The 22,287-nt window shown below is 44.4% G+C and overlaps 1 long non-coding RNA gene across 1 annotated transcript in view; it reads right to left on the bottom strand.

Annotated features, from left to right (window-relative positions):
• LOC132324933 (uncharacterized) overlaps positions 1-21,956 on the bottom strand; it is a 56,122-nt gene extending 34,166 nt beyond the window's left edge. Inside the window, exons 1-2 of the long non-coding RNA XR_009485776.1 lie at positions 21,528-21,956; positions 20,020-20,130 (exon numbers count right to left, since the gene is read on the bottom strand). This is a non-coding gene — a long non-coding RNA (uncharacterized LOC132324933). The remainder of the gene's footprint in view (positions 1-20,019; positions 20,131-21,527) is intronic.
• Between the last annotated feature and the right edge of the window lie 331 nt (positions 21,957-22,287).

Genomic DNA, 22,287 nt, shown 5'->3' with positions numbered 1-22,287 from the left:
TGGCCAAAATTTTGGCATACTTGGCCAAAAATACCTCTCCAGTCATGATTTGGAGAGAGAAGGGGTGGAATGGACTTTTTGTACAGTTTGATGGATGGTTTTGGCATTTCAATCTGAAGAGTAAATACAATAAATCATGTCAGCAACACAGCAAGGATCCAGACCCCCAAATGCACTGAAGCCCTAGGCCCAAATATTAACCACCCATTGAGAGTATTTCTGTGACCTTATTTTGCTTTAAAGGACAACGAGTGAGCAGAAGTAGTGCATGGTGGGCATGGCCTAAACATCAGAAGACTCAAAACACTTTATCTTTTTTTACTGACAAAGAAATAAGAGAAATAAGGCTGTTGCACACAATACTTCACACAATTGATGTCAAAGCTCACTATTTTCTGTCTGTCTGTCTTTCTGCCTGAATCACCGAACCCACGGGAACAGTTGAGCCCAGCTAACCCCAGGTCATAGAGTTTTTAATTTCCCATGGTTTTTGTGGGATCCAGTGGCTGTATGGAAAGGACCCAAAATGCTGCCTAGGGGGTAAAAGCTGCAGCCTGAGGTGGACACTGATTTGCTCTTTGCTATTTGCAGCTGAAAGATTCAAAGGGTCACTCCTTACCCTTTAGAAGAGGAATTTAGATGGAAACAGTAGAACCTGTTAAACCACTACACTTTTAAAGTGTCTGCCATATGGAAGGTACAGAGAGTCAACGTGTGCTCTTGCAGCGTGAGTGCTGGAGACAGCAGTATTCAGCTGGTCTCTGTCGGATGCATTAACCCAGTATTTATATGTAAGCATTGATTTGCACAGCAGAGTCACTACAGCACCTTTGCTGAAGCTGCTGCTCTGCTGCACCAAGGTATGCACTCTCCAGGACATACCAAAAGGTTGCTCAAATACCTTCCAGTCCTACCCCAGACACATGTACAATCACACTTCAGAGAATAGGAGCCATATCTGCAGGATTTTCAATCCACAGTTCATGTTTCCTTTTACTGAGTGCTAGAAGCAATACTTAAAAAGCACTGAATGCCCTAATGAAATGGAGGTCTGAGTTTTCAAGAAGACACTAGAGCTATCACAACCTTAACTATAATTGCATTAATAGCAATTGGATGCTTAAACCAGCTGTAGTTCACTAATTGCAAACCTTGTTTCCCTTTTAAAGAAAGTTGGAGGATTTTAAGGCTTCCTGAAGGGCTGTCAGTTCAACTCAACATCTGCATTTCTTTCCTTAATTCCAAAAAAGCAAGTTGACTTTACTAATATCTCAGCTGAGGGAACAGGGCATTCACTCAGTGATGGGGGAACATGGGCTGTCTCAAATCTCTCCGAATCTCAGCAAGAGGCAGAAGGGGCAGAATGAGATGCAATTTTATCTCCTCCTTTGTTTTCTTCTTCTTTCTTTTTTCTCCTTTGCTTGGTCCCTCCTGAAGCTGACTGGCTCTCACAGGGTTGCTGGGACCCCCTCAGTATTCATAAAGAAATATTCATACATATATTTGTATACATGTGTGTATGTGTGCATATGTACATACCTCTTCTTGTCATGGTCCTGCTGCTGCAGTAGAACCAGAGTGTCAAACTCTCCCTTATTTTGAGGTGAGAGAAGTCCATTGAAAACAATGGACATTGCACCAGAAATTTTCGTCTGCATACTAAAAATTTTTGTTGCACCCTCCTACCATTGTCACCCATGACATGTCAATATCTGCAATTTTTTTATTCCCCCCCACCCTGCAACAAATCCCATGGAATGACACTTCAGAGCATGAAGTTCATCTCCCTCTCAGCCTGGCCTATACCAAGTGTCTCCCTTCAAGAACCTCTCCCCAGAACTGTGGATTTTTAGGGTGCCCAGGCATACATTTCTGAGGCTTTCAGAAGAATTGCCCTCTAATGCAGCAACGCAGATAAAAGGGAATAGTGGTGTGATACAGATCTTCCTTATTGAAGACAGATCCAGTCTTCAGATTCTTTAATGCATTTCAGCATTATTTACTCTGACATGACACAACCTGCCAAGGTAAGCATATTTTCAGTGAGCTGAGATATGCATTACCTCCAGAGGACTTTGCACCTCCCTGGAATTTGCCTTTTCTGACATTTTAAAGCATCCAGGTAACATTATTTTTCACATACCTTCACTTTTTGAGCTCCGGCGAGGGCTAGGACTACAAATCTGAAATGCATCAGAAAAATTCAATCACTCTGTTTTTATGAGATTCACAGTCCATATTTTCAGACCAAAGGAGGGCATGAATTTTTGCTACACTGTTTTCCTGCAGAAAATTAAATATCCATAGGGAGTCAGAATCAGTTTTGAGAGCAAAAATAAAAACAACTAAATATTGAGAAGTAGACAATAAGTCTCAGTGGGAGCTCAGGATTCACTTCTTTTCTGAAGCCTCCTGCACAAACTTCATAAAATGGCAGCTGTCCTGAAGCCAAGTCAGTCACCTTGAAAATTTCTAGGTTCAGTGCATAAGGATTGAACTGTTGTATTTGCTGTCAGCTCTCATAAACAAGTGACGGCTTTCAGAAGGTCTCCTAACAACGGGCCTGATCCTCATCTGATTAAAATTAAATCTGGGCAGTGCAACCTAGTTAGTGTATAACATCTGAGGGTCTAGCCCACTGCCCTCATGCCAGTTACTGCATAAATGTGCCTTCAATTAAGTAGAAAGTTTTGTTAAAAATATAACTGACGAGAGAGAAACAAATGGGCAATATTTTAATTTATTTGTACTCGTGGAATCAAACAGTTTGATTAATGGTTAACCAATTGCTTCAGTTAAAACCTGTGATCTGGACATGGGTCTCACCAGTTCTTGCAAGAGTTCTCCTGCTCAGTAGGCAGTAGCTCTACTGCTCCACTCAGCCTGTACTTGAAAACCAATCCTACTGGCTAAATTATCTCCTCCTTTTTGTCCAGATACAGAGGTTAAAAATGACCCCTTTGATTTCCTAAGGCTTCTTCTGATTTTTTTCTTCAAGGCTTTTTTCTTTGTTTGAGTAAGAAGGAGGAAGAAAAAGAGAGTAGAGAATAAAAAGCTGGAGGAATGCAGCCATGTAATAATGCAACCATTTCCTAGCTAGGAGGCTTTCTAAAATCTCCCTGACTCCTCCAAATGAGCAATTCATCTCTACTCCTGTTGGGAAGAGCTGCTGCATTTCAATTTCACAAAAGCCAGGCATGGTTTGTGCAAGCTGTTTCTTCCCTGGCTCGGTAGAAGAGGCACCAGCACCCTCGTGCCCTCAGAGGCTGTCCCTGCCACCAGGTGCCACCTGGCAGGCAACAGCTCTCTGTCCCCCTGCAGCCATCTCACTGGGAGGGCTCAGAACACACATGCAGGGTTTCAATTTATGGATTTCTGGGCTAGAGACAGAAAGTGCTGCCTAGTGAGCCACTCTAAGCACCAGAGAGAGATTGAATTAAAAAGGGAAAAAAAAAAAAAAAAAAAAGGAAGAAAGAAATACACATTACATTCTTGCTTACTTCAATCTCACCCCATACTGTGCCACTTTTGAATTAAGCACTTCTCTGAGAGGCAACTGTCCTATTAGCATAACATATAGCATTAAAACATGGGGCTCTTCCCAGGGAATGCTTTACTGTGTGCATGCTTCATTTTTAATATTCATGGCCAGCTCTGTTTAGAACATCCTTTTGACAGAGGAGAGGCACCGAGATAAGCCGTTGGGATAGTGGTTGTCCTGGAAACAGCAAGACCCACTTATTTTTAGCACTGAAGTCATCCAGTTAAACAAACTACATCGTAGGGACATTGTGATTATGACACAAGAGTAAAAAGATGTGTGGTGTATTTACAGTCCCTGCGACGATGTGACGCCTCGCCTTCGGCTGCCGGTGCTGGCTGCCAGCAGCCTGGCCCCTGTGCTGGCAGAGCACATCGTGCCCTTTCCTCCTGGGCCATGGAAGAAGCCCAGGAATGGCCCAAGTGGGGTGGAGGGGAAAGCACAGCATGTCTCTCCCCCTCTGCCAGGCTGCAGACCTTGCTCTCTGTAAGGAAGGAGGATCCTCCTCAAAAGTAAAGCACAAAACAAAGCAAGGTATGTGTACCTTTTCAGGGAGGTGTGCTACCAGGAATGTACAGATCAGACGGAGATGGGCCACCAAACATGGGCTACCTAGGGCAGAAACAGGGACTTGGAGATTCTCTCTTCATCCTCACTAGTGCTGATGGTCTTCAGTGGCTGGTGTGCACCACCCTAGTGACCCCAAAAGTCTAGGAGCTCCACCCAGAAGGTCACACCCAAGCCCAAAGGCTAAATCACAGGCACAAGGACTACACCAAAAAAGTGGTTTTGTCAAAAAGTTTCTTCCAACCTTTGTCGGGGCAAGCCTGAATAGCAACAAGCAGCACCCTGCTGCTGATAGTTTGATCCTTATCCCTCAGGATGCACAGCAAAGCTGCAGGTGTATGAAACCAGAAAAAGCAATGAAAGTTAACAGCAGCTTTTCCAAAGCTAATTAGGAAAACACTTTGGGCTGCAACAAAGCTTCAGTTTAAAAGCAGTTCTTACTTTATCCAAGCCAGTTTGATAGTTCCCATTTCTTGGAGCACATGACAGGAAGACCTGACATGAGATGAGACCTCCTAGTTTCAGCAAAAGCAGTGGGATTTTTGCTCCCATAATGGTCTGCTTGTCAGGGTTTGCAAACTATTATGCTCAGTTAGGCAGTACTGTTTGGGTATTAAAGCACAGCTTTGACTCATTTTGACACACTGCTTCCAAAGTTTCAGGGGCTGTTCTACTCCCCCATGCCTGCAGAAGTTTTGGTGACCTTTAGCAAAGCCCAGAGGATGTAACAGAAACATAAGAGAAAAAGGGGACAGCCACCTCCAAAGCTATCAGGTGGTGGTGGTGGTCCACACCTCCAAGACAATACCCAAAAAATCAAGTGTTGCCTGAAACTTTGTGTTCCTGAAAGAGAAAGAAAAGAAGAGGGGTAGAACAGGAATAAAAAGTAAGGTTCAAAAAGCAAAGGGAAGAAAAGGAAATTGGGGTGCACTTTGAGATTAGTGAATTTCTCTTGAAATGGAGGAAAGGGTAACTCCAAGCTGAAGGAAGCACATGGGAAAAGGCATAAAGACAGGAGAAGATCCGGAGCCACAGAGTGCACCTGTATGGGGGAATTTCCAGCTAGAAAAAAGGGTTGCGAGAAGGCTTTGATACAGGCAGCAGAGCTGGCCACTAGGCTCTGTAGCATCTACAGTTCTGCAGGTTCCAACTCCTTGAAGCTGTCCAGTGTCTCTACTCCTTGTCAATGACAAGGCTTTTTCTTAGACCAGAGTGAAATTTGGGTGTGAAGGTGTTGAGAGACAGAAAACCTAAACCCAATGCTTTTCCAGATAACATCTCTTAGCTTTTCCTGTGCAGAATACAGAAAGTTTTAAGTAAAACCACCCAAGAAAGTTGGGCATAGCCACTCCCTGTGGATAAAACTGGAGGGATTCAAAGCTTTGCTGTGGTTGTTATATCACAGAAAACAAAGTACATACCTGAAGTTCATCCTAACCTATTCACGGCTGTGGAAAAATGACTCACTGAAGTTCAGTATCTTCCTGGCACCAGCTAAAGTGGCTATTATAAATTCATCCAGGCACAGTTACTGTTCTTGGAGCAGCTATTCTAACATGAGCTTCTCTCTCTGCTTCCAAGTAACAGCTCGCTCCCAAAATAATTTTGAAGAAAAATCTTTGCTTCCATCTTCAGCATGTGCCTGCCATTGTACTGTTGGTCCTTCACTGGTGGGAAATGAGGTGGCCTCCTGTAAGCAGAGACAGCTGGCGAGGAGGGGGAAAGAGACACGAGGTTTTCTGATCACTGCACACAATTCCTGAGGGATTCTGACAACACCTCTTGACACACAGCACTGTCATCTTTGGTATTGATGATGCCAGCAGGGATTAGATTTCACATTCATCATAGTGTTAATGCTGTAGAAAATGAGATCCTAATGCTTTAATTTATTTGGCTCTAGCTTTTGTTAGACGCTTGTGCTGAAGCAATGAACTGGCCATTGTGTGGCTCTGCTATCAGCAGGATGGGCTGCCCATGGCTCGGTGGCGTGCTGTGACAGTGAGACTTAGCAGTGGCTCTCCTTGGGCTGAAGGAGGTTATCTGTCATTGTGCCCGGAGGAGGTCACCAAATCCTCTCCATCCTCCCAGAGGATGCAGGCATTTAGCCCTGCTTGGTTGCCTCCCAGGAGAGGGGTCACAGACCTACCCACTATTCACGTGCAAACACTGCCTGAAATGAGTGTTGTGTTATGGCACTGCATTCAGAACGGCATCCCACGAGTTCCTGCAGTCTTGTTGAGTGCATGTCTGAAGCCCTGGGTGCAGGCATGAAAGACTCAGTGTTCACAATTTCCCCACCAGCTCTGACTTCCTCAGGTACCTTCAAATGCTTCTGGGCGAAGAATTCCTCCTTGTCACCCCCAGGAATGTGCTTCTGGGCATACAAGGTATTGAGTGAAGCCAAACCACAGCTCTGCTATCTCATTTTGTGGCTACAGCTATTTGATATGAATGGGCTTTTATTATTTTCTTTTTTTTTCCCCCCATTATAAACAGTGCTTATTTTAAAACAACAAATTCTGGTAAATTCTCTCTCCCCAGTTTTTAGGTGCTTTCTCCTACTAAAAAATTCTTATTTTGCATCCTTTGTGCCTTCTTTTTCTCCTTGTGTCACTTATCTACTTTTTCACTCTGCCAGACGGAGCTGGGGAAATGCAAAAGAGGGAAATAAACACAAAGGTGAGGGGGAAAGGAAAATACCCTTTTCAGTATTTTTATTGATTTGAACTCACCCAATATATTTAATTGTTTTTCTTTATCAAACCCCTGGTAAGATGTATTTAAAGCTGATTCATTTTTTAAAGCTATTTCTCATATGCTACTCCCTTCCTATTTTCACTGCTTTAGCTCAAACAACTGACTGTACTGGCAGAGATCTTTGCTGGGCTGTGGCTCATCAGTCAGGGGCAGCAGCACTGAGGCCAGCAGGCTGCCCTGTGTTCAACACCGTGCCCAGGTGCTGCCATGCTCAGCAGGGCTTTCTCAGCTCCCAAGTGTCGTGTCAGAGGGTGGGAACTGTCAGCCATGAGCAGCCACAGCTGGAAGTTCAGTGCCTGACCTCTAAGTCACTGGTCAATCCATTAAGATGTGCTTTCTTCCTACAATCAACTTTTTTAATATCTCAGCTTTTGAGCCAAGATGACTGTGTTAGCGCTAACACGCGAGTAGAAGGATGAGCAAAGACCTAAATTTACCTTTTTTGTGCACTTGGGCAAGGGGAGGGGACACTGTGGAGCACGGTGGCCTCCGTTACCAGGCCAACCCTAACCCTGACCTAACCCCATTCACATAGAAACAAACAAGCAAACAGCTCATGGAGAGAAGGAAGGATTCTTTCCGATGGTATCTTGCGTTTTCATGTGGTGAGTCAGAGATAAAATCATCTGGAGGGGAGCACACAAGTTCTTTCAAATCTCCCCTTTTGAGGAGCTGTCTCCAGAAGCCTTGATTTTATTCTGGTATTTCCAACAGGGGTGCACAGCACAGTCATGTCCTGCTTGCTTTGATAACTGCAGGTGAGGTGAGCAAGGTAAACCACTTGCCCATACGGACCCTTTGATGGCTGCCACATTATTTGATTTTTGCCACATTACCTTGGGAGGGCAGCCTCCTTGCTGATGAAAATCTGCCCTGCTTCAAAGGACCTCTGCTGTTTTCCATTGCCAGAGAGCACAGGCCAGCCAGATTAGGGTGAGGAGAAAAACCTAATATGTACAGCACCAAGAGCACCCCACCCAGGCACACACACACTGCCAACCCGAGGCACAGGAACCTTGTGGGGAGTGAGGATGCCTGCCTTGCACCCTGCAAGCAGCCACTTGGATGCCCTTTCAATGCCCAGTTCAGGTGGCAACAAGAGGGTTGCTGGCACCAGCCACATGCTCCAGCCTCCAAGTGACAGTGAGCTGCCTTCAGATGCAGGGCAATTTGCCACCCCACAAGAAAACAAACGCAAAGAATGTGAGCCACCACCTCAGCAGCCCTTGCACAATGGAGTTACCCCAAGCATATGGAAGAAATTATTCTTTCCTGCCAAGAACAGTCCAAAAGACATGGATCTTTCAGTGGGTTGCAATGCAAACTTTTGCCTGATTTTTGTTATAGTTTAATAATACACTTCAAAAAAATGCAAGGCACTTCCCTCCTTGCTAATGTTTCCTTTACATTTAAGTGGAACTAAAGACTGCTGATGCTAAGTGTATGTAGGAAGAAAAATATATCCTCCCTTCCCCAAAAATGGTTCCTTTTAATTTTGTAGGCCAAAAACTCCACTCTGAGAAACTCAGGTTAACTTTCCTTAATCCTCACATTCCAGAGTGAGTTTACAATTAGAGTAAGATGGGGGTAAAACAAATAAAAAAGCCAGCTAAAAGCAATCAGATACATACGTGTGCACATGTGAGGGTGTGTCTATAGCTATATAAATCTCTGTAAAAGATACCATTTTTCAGATTACCCAGAAACTGGTCAAATGCCTGGAAAATATTCTTTCCAAGTTTTCAGACTGGCCTCTGAAACTGCACAAACAAATTGTGTCCCATTGGAGTTGGTGGAATAATTTGTGTTTGGCTTGGAATCAGTCTGCTGTACACACATGGGCTCGTACGTGCAGATACTTGTCTGGGTCTGTGAGCCAGGTAGATATCTGTGTACATTTCTTATTTGTGTGCAGCCCTGTCCAGCTGGCCCATAGCATCTGTGTAGGCTGTACAGGCAGACATAAGTGCTCTATGTGCTCTTGCCTTTCCTGCCCCATTTAGCCAAAAAATTCACTCTTTCAGGCAGGCTGGACTCTACTCCTCTCACGAGATTAAAGCATGCAGTCACATCATCTAAATTCATCACAGGAGGGTGACAGCAGCCAAGTGTTTGCCCCTAAGGGCCCAGCCCTACACCCAATTGTGCTTAGGGCTGGTTTCAGGGATAAGCTCTCAGGGCAATTGCATGGGGCTTTAGGACTTGCCGGGTGTCCCTAGAATAAGGCAGGGAGCAGCCACACCAGTCAAAATGAGGGCTCAACCAGGACTAGGCAATGGCCTGGACACTGCCCAGGGTCACCCAGGACCTTGTTACTCCCTATTAATTGTCCCAAGGTCAAACAGCCTGCAATATCAAGCAGTGATTCAAGGAAGAACTTGCTCTGTGAATGGGCCTGGGGCTTTGTTGGCCCCCTGAAGCTCAGTCAGGCACCAATACATCTCAGGAGGCTCACTGTGTGACCCGGAGCATCTCCAAGAGCTCCCACCTGCCAGAGCTACCTCAGGAGTGCTGCTGTTCCAGCAGCATGTTAAACAGCATGGAAATGGGGGGTTTGCAGGGAAGAAAGAGATAATAAAATGTACAGCCATAAACAAAGTCCTTTCAGGGAAAACTGTGTGGGCCAAGCTGCTGATGGGATAAAAGAGGGAACAGCAGGCAAAGATTATCACAAACTAAGCAGGGGAGGGTATCAAGGAAGCAAACCCTGTAAAATTATAACACACTCAAAAGAGACGTTTGTTTGACTTCCATTTTAAGTGGCTGAATTTTACCTGCTGTCTCTTTCTGGCTTCTGGTTAACTCCTGTGACACCAATTGATGGAGACACAGAGGATTAACTTGGAGACAACCCAGTGCAAATTTCAGCCTCACTCTAACCATTTAAGCAGATAACTGTTTTAATGTGGGGCAACTGGTGGGGAAAATGTGTCAACATTTTCTTTCCTGCTTCCTTTGAGCAGTAAGATGAGAAGCAAGAACACTTCAGACCCGGAGAGTTGAGTTTCCCTTCCCCCTGCACCAGCGTTTCCTGGGTCACCCCCACAAATGCCAAAAGCTCCTGCCAGGGAGCAGCAGGAAACCAGAGGTATCTCCCAGAGTCACAAAAGCTGATTCTCACCTGCCTCAGGGCAAAGAGGGAAGAGAATGAAAGCAATTCGATCCCCTCTGCTGTCCAAAACAGGCAGCTGAGTGCTTGGATTTATACAGTATGCATAGTGAGAAAATATGTTAGTCCCATGTGCTCTCCTGGGCTTTGCCATGCTGAGTGTGGCTACCTGGCAACAAGTAAATCTCCCCAGATCCCATGCAAAATGAAACATAAGCTCTGGGATACAGTCTGGAGTATGTTTGGAGAGCAGGGCAAAGATCAATGTTCTTAAATGATCTAAAATGCCACTCAGCAACATAGAAAGCTTTTCCCTGTGTCATCAGGGGCAAACTCCCTTGCTCCCTTCAGACTCCCGCAGAAAGCAGCAGATGTCTTTGCACAGGTTTTATCAGGGACCTGGCTGTGCCACCAAGGCACGGCAGCCAACAGAGCCTGGTGCTCTGCACATGCAGGGGGACAGCAAGGGATGGGACATCCTTTCTGGCCAGATCAGAGCTCTGCAGCACAGCTCCCAGGCATAGCTCCTGGGCTACTCCAGCCTGGCTGTTCCCAACAGCTTCAGTGCTACAGCAACCAAAGGAGTCAAAAGAGTCCCCTGAGCCTTGTTTTGTCAGGAAGAAGGAAGGGGTGGTTGCGGCTTCCCACACCCCATCTAGTGGCCAGAGCAGCTGTCCCTAACCCTGCTTGTGTGCCCCGTGCAAGGGAACAGGGTGAGAAGGTGAAAAGGTCCACTTCAACTGATGTGAGAAGCCAGTCTGGAAAGGCAGCACAAAACTGCAACAAAAGGGGGTCCAAAACCGGATTGGAACCATCTCGATAGTCCTTTTTACATTTGAAGCAAGAAAATGGAGCAACTTCACCCTCCATGTGTCCAGCCTGCTGCCCTGTTGGCTCATGGCTTGGCGAATCTGGTCACTCAGTAATCTGTTTGCCGTGCATTTTTTTAAACCAGGAACATAATTTAATTCCCTTTAAGGAGATCAAAACCAGGAAACATTTAAGTAGGACTTCCTGCTCAGTGTGAAATACAAATTCTTTTCATCATGGAAAGCAAACTGAGCTTAAACAATAGTAAATGAAGCTGGTTATGCAATGAAGTTGTAGGGAGATCAAAGCTGATTTTGGTTTTTAATTAAGATAACAAGGTACCTGGATTAAGGAAGCCGGTGGTAACCAACCTCCTAGCTACTTAAAGAAACACAAACACTTCCCCATTAATTTGGTGCACGCACACACACACACACACACACACACACACACAAAAAAAAAAAAAAAAAAAAAAAAAAGAGGCAGCAGAAGAATTTGCTTGTACTCTGTACTTACAGTCAGGAACTGAAACTGGGAAAAATCCTATTTGAATTTATTTACATCAGATACCATTTCTTCAAGAAGGAAGAGGATCATGTGAATTCTACTGAATATTACCTCCCCCCCGCCCCCCACCATCCGTGTCTTCTGTCCACTTCTGCCACAAATCCCTTAAATACCTGTCTTTAATGTATTGCTGGGTTGTCTACACAAAACCCTGATGTTAGTTTTCCACCCATGGGGCTGTCTAAAATCCCCAGTCTTGTCAGTAGTTCCAGTCAGGAAGATAAGTCAGTGCAGGGCTTAGGTAGTTTCTTGCAAGCAGCTTTGTTTATTTACAAAGGAGAAACAAAGTCCTGTGTTACACAGCAGGAGTCAAGTCACAGGAGAGGGTTTCTCTGTTCCCAGCTTCCCCTGCTCTCTTGGCCAAGCCCCCCACCCAAATGTCCCCTCTCCATGGGCTCTTCCCAGGGCCACACGCTGTGCTTGCTGAGGCGCCTACCTTTGTCTGGTCCTGCTTCCCCTCCCGAGGTGCCTGGCTTCACAGCCATATTCACCTCTTCCCAAAACAGCTCCGTGCCAAAGCTCCCCTTCCCAGAGCCTTCGTGTTCCTGAGGAAAACAAGCGAACCCATGGCTTGGGCACTGACCTCTGGGCAGTGTGGAGGTTTGAGACAGCCATTCTTTTGCTGCCTGCTTTCCCAAGCTAATTGTGGGGGCTTTTTAAAGGAAAAATCTGAGAATGGGGGTTAATCTGGGGTTTGCCTTATTAGTAAAGCCATACAGCCTTTCAGGAAAACCCTACAGAGCAGGCTGGGGCTGAAGGCAGTAGGTTTCTGTAGAGGCTCAGGCTATTTTTAGGAACATGTCAGGAGCCAGTATTGGTGTGTGGTTGTTGGAGATGGAACATAGTTTATCTTGGCTAACACCACAGGGCTGCTGCAGGGCTTTATCTCTCCTGCAAGGTTGCATGCACCATCCATATATTTCAGTAGTGGATGTACCACTCCTAAGAGCCTTGAAGTGAAGGTTCATTAAGCTGGCAAGAATGTTATCATCTTCCATAAAATTTGATAGGATTTTCCAGAACCTGTGATCCTTCAGTGTAATACATTCTTGGCTATCAACAGGCATCTTGGGCCCCGTGAGAATGCTCTGCAGGAACGATGGAAAGGTTTTTAACATGCATTTTTATTTATGGCAATGTCAAGTTCCTCCCACAGTGTGACTGGGGTGGGGATTCAGAAAATATTTTTGGGCTTCTTTCAATTTCCATGCTCCTTTTCCCAATCTCTCTTGAAATCATATTGTTTACTCAGTCTTAAGTGCAGTTTAGTCCATACTTATACTACCACATGACACAGACTCACAGGATGGGGACAGTTGTCAGAGAAAAACTACTTCAGAGCTTGAATGCCTATGTCTTCTCCTTGATTAATTAAGCTACATTATTTGTTGAAAAGTGAAGCTTGTCCCTCTTAAACCAACTTGCAGCTATTTAATGAAAAGACAGGATTGTCACATCCCTACAGCTTGGTCTGCGACGATACTCTAACCTCTGTCATTGCAGAAAGGTACTCCTGTGTGTTTGCTTTGCCCATCCTTGGTGCAAATACTGAGCCTTTTGACAAGTGCAGAACTTTGCTGTGAAGGAAACCAGGCCGTCTGTTCCTGCCCTGTCTTGGGAAGAGCTCTTATCTCCCATCTTTCAAATTCCATTCAGTCTGTTTGAGAGAGCACGGTGCTTATTCACAGCCTGATGTCTGCCCAACTTAGTGGGAGACTTGCAGTGAGCTTGGGATCTGGTACTTACAGACCCAGCAGCAGCAACTGGTGACTGAAGTCTCCTGTTTGATCCCAGACAGCTGGCAGAGGCAGGCCAACCCTCCCTATGCTTCATTGCTCATCTGTGAACACCTCTCTTCACCCTGAGAGGACACATCAGGCTATAAACTTTCTGGGACTTCAGCTCTTGTGCTGAGTCTCAGTAAAAAGTGGATGCAGTGCTGGTTTATCCTCTCAAGTTAGGTTTGGAGACCTCCTGTAACACCGCTCTCAACCCTTTCCTCACATCCTGAAGGGAGTCTTTGGGAAGTTAGTCAGTGCCATAGCTTAGAAACAGAAAGCAGCTTGGTGCCCTTTCACTGAAAAGAACATTTTTCCTCTCTTTTTTGAGCCTGGCAATGAACCCATTCACAGCACTACCAACAGGCAGGTCCACTGCAGCCTCTGCATTGGGTCATATGATATAATCACCTGCACCCAGAGAGGGGATGTTCCCCTACCTCATAGCCAGCAGGCACTGACTTTGAACCACTGGCCCAAGGATTTCTGTCTCACTCTCATTTCTTTCAATCATCTAAGCATGTTTCTACTGTCCCTTATGAATGAAGTTTTGCATTTTATTATTACAAACATTCATACTGAAAAAAACATCCTCAAAATAAAGAGATTCAAGCTGAAAACATCACAGTCAAATAAGAGAGATGTTTTTAAGCATCCCCAAAGCAACATCTTTGTGTTGGAGAATAACAGGACTTCCAGCAATGCGGGTGTTTTTGTGCAGAGCCTCGTGAATAACCAAATCACAGATCAATACGGGCCACAGTGTGCATTACTCATTAGCATGCTGGGAGCTGGGAGCTCAGAGATGATATCAAACAGCAGCCCCCACATCCCCTGAACAGAGCCTACTGATAGGGCAGTGTGTGTTGCCAACAGTGAGTCATTAATCACTCGGTCCTGGTTTCACAACAGCGTGATTCAGTGTTTGTAAAGGAAAGTCCTGACTGCAAACATTGCCCTCATTCATCCACTGCTAGCTTCCTTGCAACATACAGCATAGTTTGTGCTCTGCTTGATATCTGCCAAGACAGCAAATCAGTGGAGGCTGAGCATCCTCTGGTCATCCTGAGATATGTGGAAAACAAGAGTAATCCAGGGGGATTGTGCAGTAAAGCTACTGCCCTCGGTCTGTTGGACCCTCATCCCCTCCACACTGCCTCCAAGTCAGCCTCAGTAGAGAATTACAGTTGAGTGTTGAGCTTACTAAAGCCTGGCATGAAACTGAAGCATACTTAAGCCATAAGATGAATTTTTTAACTGCCACTCCTACAGGTTCAGCCTATGGATAGGGAAGAAATTAGGCAATGCCATACCCTTCCTGTCTTCAGTTTCCATCAGCTGCCATGCTGTGACTGCAAGCTGACAGTTTTGCTGATAAGGCAGAAAACAGAGTGAACTCGCCTTCCTTTTCCCTAACCATATTAGCTTCCTCTTGCCAGCCAGACCGAAAAACTAGTTCTTGTCAGTCAATGCACTCAGAGTCTCTCAGAGTACACAAATGCTGATCAAAGAGACACCCCTATAAGAGAGGAAGGTCAGCTCCCCAGGATCAGCACAACTGGTGTGGCTAGGCTGTGCTTCAATTGACATGAGATGTAGGAAACCAAAAAGGGATAGGGAGGTGCAGGCAGTCTTTCTTTTAATGCATGGCTTCATTAGGCTGAGGGAAAATTTAGCCCCTAATCAGTTTTCTGATCCTCAAGACCATCTACTGCTCTGCTTGCTATTTCTGTAATTTTCCTGTTGGCTTTCCTACAGACACCAGTGTTGGGCAGCAAAGCAATTAAATTAAGGTGGCATCATCTCATCCAGTCTTCTCCTCATCCAGGCTATGTCCAAAAATCCTAGATTTGGTTTGAACAGTAATTTGAAAATCCAAGTAAAATGTTTTCTAATTTTCTTATTAGAAATTTTTACTAGTTTCTAAGTAATTAATGAAGGTACTTAATATTTTTCTTATCTCCCTTTTTTTTTAAATTTTTTTTCCTTGAAGCAAGAATAAGTAATGAATGGCCTTCTGGTTTAGAGATATGTCCAAAGCACATATAAATCAGCAGAGTCCCACTGACATCTATGGTACTTTGTCAATCTACACAAGCTACAGACAAAGCCTTTAATGTTTCCTCAAAGCAGAGTTATCAGACTCCTTATGGGCTTGTATGAGTTAACAGAGTGAGCTTTCTAGCAAAGCCATCCATCATTTGGCTATCTACAATCACCAGAGTGCAGGTAAATCACCAGGGTTCTGCTACCAGATGTTAAAAAGGCAGTTGACCTTCTTGTATATTCCACACATGAAAAGAGCTCAGTAAATTATTTGACTTTTAAACAACAATATTCAACAATTTACTACACAGCCCACTAACTGAATGAGGTGTTAACCTGGATATCCTGACCAAATTCCAGCTGGGTTAATTATACGTTGCTTGAATGTTCCTCTCTGTTTCAATTGTGACACTATTTGATGTTATTTTTTGCTTTTCCCCTAAAGATTCCACTGGAATCCTGCTGATGCTGTGTTGCACATCAAAAGTGCATGTGCAACAATTTTAGATGAAGCACTCATAAAAGCACTCATAAATGCATTCTTTATGAGCACAGGAGCTCTAATGTGTGGATATGATTGGTTTTATTGCTTTTATTGATGTTGTTATTGTTCCTGGTTTTTCAGATACTATTTACTACTACTGGATTTTTTCTTGTCAAGTCCGGAAATACAGATTTGTGTTAGCATTAAAATCAAAACCTTCTCTTAATGCAGTAATGTGGCATTCGAATTTTGGGTTCCAGTTCAGATTCATTTCAAGGCAAGACCATCAATGGCAAATCCATATTGAGATTACAGAGTGAACTTCCCAAAACTTGTGGGCAGGAATTGCTGCCAGAGCTGTGAATAAGGCTTACTTCCAGTCACGATTAGATCAGAAGCAAATCAAAACAAAAAAGGGGAAAGAAAAACAGTCTAACAACCACTGTACTGGAAAATCTTAGTAACTCTATTTGGGGACTTGTCATATAAGTTGCAATCAATAAGGTATTGACTATCAATTCTACATATGGTTGTCGTGGCCGCCAACTTTTACGTATAGTTTCCTCGGAGTACGTCCCCCATTTCTGTGTGTACCAAAGAGTTCATATTCTTGGCTCAGAGTAAGAAACATCAAAAGGCAGCAGCAAAATGAGGAGCAAAGTTCCCTTTGCTAACAGCACATGCTGTGGCTGCAAGGTTGGGCTGTGGGCAGACCCGCGAGGGAAGGAAATTCCAGCTCTGGTGAATTATCAAGTGAACAAACTGTCTTGCCAAGGAGAAATGCCTGTGATCTGTCAATCATACTGCTAGGCTGATTCAAGGGACCAAAACTGTGTAAGACTTTTCACCCATTTTAAAGCACATTCTGTGTGTTTCAGTGCAAAGACAGTGCATTTGAAAGACTAATAAGAGCTGAAGTTTTTATCAAAATCAGTAGTCTATGGTAAGTCTGCAAGGAGGAATAATGGGCAGCACAGGGCAAACTTCTGCCTTGCAGAGTGAAGTATAGACATCTTGAGAATACTCTGCTGGTATTTACCAGGACTATCCTACTTATCAATACAAGATGATCAGGGTTGGTTTTAACCTCAGAGCATCTACCCAACAAATTAAATGCACATCGTTTGGCTAATTATACACAGATACCCAAACACTACCTGTCAATGTGGACAGTTAGCCAAAAAATGGCATTACTTTATTAGCTAATCCCCACTTCCAGACCTAGTCTGGTCCATAGAGGGACAAAGTGGTGCTAGCTGACTGCTGAAGCCTGTTAGGTCCTTGCCAAACTTATGGCCCACTGCAATCTCAGGAGGTGAGGGGGCCAGCAGGACAATTTGCCCCTGACTTTTCCCCCGAGAGGAGACACAGGGCTTTGGCTCTTTATGATACACTTAATTTGCCATAGGACTAAATTCTGTATTATGATTTTTTGTAAATCAATTTTAAGTCAGGGGCAGGAGAGCTGAATGCCAGATACCTGTCCCACTCCAAGGGGATGCAAGTCATCATTTTTTCTACATAAGCCACAGCCAGCTATCAGCCTGAACATCCTTCAAGGTGTGTGGGACTAGACAAGAATATTTGTTGGCACAGAACCCATGGGGTTTTTTTGCTTGCACAGCACCAGAAAGCCCTGTTCCCATAGCCCTAACAATGCCTCAGACCATTAGAGTCGTTTTAGTGATGTGACTAGTACCTATCATATCACCATCAATCACCATTCTTTCTCCTCTCTCCAGCTCAGTTTATTTCCTAAACCCTAATAAAAGGCCAGCTATTTCAAAGTGTGTATGGCACATACTTGGAGAAAAGGATCTACATTCTTCTCCGTGTGCACCACAAAAAGGTGTCCAGGCACTTTAAACAAGCTTGTAGCTATGAAGATAAATTTTTGGTTGCTGTTCATCTCTGAGATGGTTCTCTTGGCCATGACATTGAATGTGTCCTTTGCTACAGTGAAAGTGAGTTTGTACTCAGCTGGTAGTGCTGTTGTACCTTCACTTTTATTTAATTATATCCTATAAATTGCATTATTTGCCACGTATTTGCATAATCTCCCCAATTCTCTCTCTTCCTCTATGCACAGCAGCCTCAGCTGCTCTGTCATTTGGTCACAGAGGCTCCAGTTTGCTAATCTAGTTTCATGGTCTGATAGACCTGGACAGTGATCAGTTTGCTTCCTAGGCATTTGTGTAAGAGGAAAGAGAGCTTTGATCCCTATCGGCAATTCAAGCTAATAGGATTGCTCTTCTTAAACCTCAGCTAGATTGTCACAGTATCCTCATGTGATAGTCTGCAGTAAATCTCATTCCCAGAAATTTAAGTCCACGGCCTGTAGATCCAAGCCATTAACTTTGTGACAATTAATGGGTTGACAACATAGTCCCTGTCCATGCAAAATTCAAAACAAAAGAAGGATGGGAAGAAATAACTTCACTCCACAGCTAGCAGACCCTTTATGTAAGCACCCTGAACTGGCTGAGCAGTGAGAAGAGGCAACATCTGAAAGACCTGCTGCAAAGAGACAAATTTGGGGTGTTTTATCTAAATGCTGTATCCTCAATCCACAGGATATGAGATGAAGGGGAACTGAGAGAGAAGGGGAGTAGGGAGTGGAGCAAGACCATGATTTAAAAGCCCCCCTTTTCAAAACTTTCTTTTTTGCCTGAAGGGAACAGACATGTCCTGAAGAGGCCAGCTCCACCACTCCCTTGGTGGCCTGAGGGAGGTCTCCTCTGACAGCTCCATGTCTGTCCTGACAGCAAAAATCCCCTTCTCCTGTCCCATGTGCTTCTTTCACTCTGTGCTCTACTAACAGCGAGGGTGGCTGCACAATGAATTGCAAGGCCCTTCAGAGATCATGTGAAGGAAAATGAGAACTTTGTCTACATCACATTATTTGTCCGGCCCCTGACAGCCCTCCATCCTGTGTCTCAGGCTGTTGACAAAGATTGGTCTTCCTGAGCCACACAAAAGAAAGTGTATTTTCATGTCAGCATGTTCCTCTAAACATTCAATTACCCTGTCAAATACCAAACACCTCTTCTTTATGGGAAATTCCTCCTGCCAAGTGCTCTTTGCTTTGTCCTTTTAAAGTAGGGCTAAAGGCAACTGTTTCTGCCCTTACTTGTTAGTGAAGGCAATTATGACCACCTTCTGTGAGTAATTACCCATTTCTATCTGGTTTCTACAAAAAACGAAATTTTATACAATTGCAGGCTCCCTGGCAAATCTCATGCTGTTGGGATGCTCAGCAGAGCACTCAACATGAGCCGTGTTTAAGGCAGTTAAGTGCTGTATGCATTACTTTTGTTGTCTCTCAGACAAGTGGCACAACCCAAAGCAAACAGCAATATCTTAGGGGCTCGAAGGGTTGCCTTTATCCTCACCTCCCTCCCTCCCTCCCTCCCTCAAATGCTCTCTGGAAGGTGACACCACATCCCCAAGGAGGAGGTATGGCTACACAAGTGCCGACCTGCGCCTGGACCAAAACAGTCCTGCAGCAAAGCAAGGTGTAACTAACTGGGACACACTGCTCACAGGACCCTGCTGCTGCACTGCACTGTGCTGTGCACATGGAGTAACTAGCCTTTCTCTAAGTCCCACTGTGTTATGTGGCACATCCAAAACCCAGCTCGGTTCTCCCTTTTCAGGCAAGAAATAAGTATTCATTTGTAGATTTTGCAGTGAGAGCAACTAAAATATCCCGTCTTTAAGCTTGCAAGTTCAATCTCTTTGCAGTTTCCAAGAAGCAGCAGATTCCTAGTGAGCTGTGACTTCTCAAGTACCTATTGAGTGATATTCACATGCCCTCTGAACAGAGAGAGATTTAGCTTTCTCAGGATTCTCCTGAGAGAAGATGTGAGAGAACCAGAGAAAAGAATGATCAAAACAATTCCTATCTCATTTGCTGTTCCTGTGTTTGTGCCCATGTGGAATGTGTTCTGGAGATTATTTACCCGAGGTGATTGCTTTATTGGATTCTGGAGATGGTGTTTTGGATTCATTGACCAATTGGATCCACGTGCGTGTGTGTGTGTGTGTGTGTGTGTGTGTGTGTGTGTTGGGACTCTCGAGCAGAGAGTCATGGGTTTTTGAGTTAGTTAGTGATAGTTCTTGTTAGTATAATGTAGTGTAATATAGTTATAATATAATATAGTATAATAAAGTAATTAATTAGCCTTCTGATATCGTGGAGTTCTGCGCATCATTCTTCCCACCCATCGGGCATCTTAGCACTGATACCTGCCTACCAAGAGCTCCAAGCTGGTTGTGCACTTAACTCAGTTATGCACATATTCCAGTGAGACTAATGACCCCAAGGCACTTCTTGGAATACCCACTGTGCCCTTACCCAAGACAGCAGCATATAACTTGGTGACTGAGTTCCAAAAAATAACTCATCTGAGGTTCTGGACGCTCAATGCACGTTTCTTGTTCTTGGTGTAGTGCTGTATGATGCGTCCTGTAAAATAGCAATCGTGCATTTAGTAAAGGTATCGGATCTGAGTCTGACTTCTGCCTGCCATGATCTGTTATTTGCATCTACCTATGGTGAACACAAAATGCTCCCTACTCAGAAAGTTAAGGCCTCCTGCCTACTTTGTGTGTAGGCAACAACCACTGACCCAAGGCAAGAGTCCACACACTCAGTGGAATTTATACATGGTTTCTACTGAGATGAGTTTAAAGTGAATGGTCTAAATACTGAGCCTGAGTCCCTGGTGTAGCACAGGGATAATTTTACTGAAATTGATGTATTATAGATGGGAAGCATCTTTAAAATCAGAATTAAACTGTACAACAAAAGGGCACTTGAACAGGTGAAGTAACAGCCACTAAAATTACCAGTGAGCTGAAATGGTGTCCCATTCATTCCAGACATTGGCCATCTATATCAGGTCTTGTGATTAAATATAATGCTGCAAAGAGCAAAGATTATGGCACTCACACAAATTCCCCTTTGGTATCAAGAGTTATATACATGTTAGGAAACAAACCACCCTGCACAGGAAACATTTTTGAGACTTGTGTTATCCAGAAAAGAAAGCAAGTCACTCTGAGCAGCGACATAATCCAGTTTCCCACTGGTTAATGCCTTGCGGCCATACCTTTTCCCTGAAGCAACCTCTTCTCAACCTCTCTTTGATCTCTCCCAGATCCAAAATGCTTCAATTTCCCCTCCACACTCAAGCACTGAGCTCAAGCCCCTGTGCAGCATCTTGCATGTACACCAACCACTGAGAGGCCCTGGGGCAGCAGGGCTCTGCTCGATCCCACACTGCATGTGGGCCAGGTGGACCCTGACCACACCCAGCCAGCAGCCAGAACTGCGCAGATAGCATTGAAATCACACTTTTTCTTCACCAAAAGCACTGATTGTAAGTATGCCATAGGACACTCACTGCCTTCAGAGCAAACATCATTTTCCATTAAAATGATAGGAATGTAATTGATCTCTACCCTGTCTAAACTTTGGACACTTTAGTCAGTGGGCTCGAAGTTTCTTGTGGGAAGGGACAAGCCTGAGAGACAAATGCATGGAAAGAAATGTAACCACATAAGCCTTGTCTTGCTATTTAGATATTTAGCTGCATATTTAGCTGAAACAACCTAAATATGAGGACATTCATTGTCAGGGGGGTTTGAGCCAGTAGGATTCGTTGCATGTGTGATGGAAATCTCTACCAGAAGATGAAAAGGATCAGAAATTTGCCTATGTTCTCTTTTTGGCTCTGGAAACTAAAGCTCTCCAGATTTTGACCAGATGCATTGTACAAAACTATAAAATGACAATTTTGCAGTGCCTCCCATTCCCAGAGATTTGCCGAATACTTAGAGAAATACAACCTCCCAAATTACCTGTCTGGTCACTCAGTGCCATGCTTGAAAGGCAATTCCTCCCTGTTCCCTGCTGGGTCTTGCTTTCCTCTCTGAGCTTTTGTTACTGACTGTCGCATTTGTTGTGCTGCTGTCCTTGAACAAACATCTCTGTGCAAGAGCCTCCCACAGCCCTGGATTCCAAGGGTTACAATGACACTGCTGCCTGAAGCAGTATTTCTTTTTCCACGTTCTGCATTTGCCAGCTGTTAACTTCATCAAGATCCTGTATTGTGAGAGTCTTAAAAAAGGGGGCAGCTCAGTTTTCTCCATAGCCTTTGTGTGAAGGCTGCCAGGCCAGATTCGACCCTGGAAACCAATTAATTCAATGGGGTGCCCTGACATGGCAGGCAGGGCAGAGAAGAATTCAGCTGCAATTTTGAAAAACTGCTCCCAGTTCAGGAAAAACTCCCAGTTGCCTCTGGCTTTTTAATGCAAGCTTTCCTGATAAACAGAGGGGGTAGGTATCACCTCCTCTTTTCTGAAATAATGATCATTCATCTTAAATATCAACAGCACTGGAAAAGCTGCATGGGGTGAGGTTACTGGCCTGGATTTCACCGCTCTTCCGAGACAATAGTGGATCTATGGGGCACCCTGAGCCTCTGGGATGACTCAACTCACAACTATCCCTCCTACCCAGTCACAGAAGTGATAGCTTTGACCTTTTGCTCATGGAATAAATGACAGGGAAGGAAGGTACTCCACATGTTTAGTACAAACTGCAGTCTCACTTTACCAG

Source organism: Haemorhous mexicanus, chromosome 3, assembly GCF_027477595.1.
Source record: "Haemorhous mexicanus isolate bHaeMex1 chromosome 3, bHaeMex1.pri, whole genome shotgun sequence".
Lineage (NCBI taxonomy): Eukaryota > Metazoa > Chordata > Aves > Passeriformes > Fringillidae > Haemorhous > Haemorhous mexicanus.
This window is presented reverse-complemented; position numbering and strand designations above follow the sequence as displayed.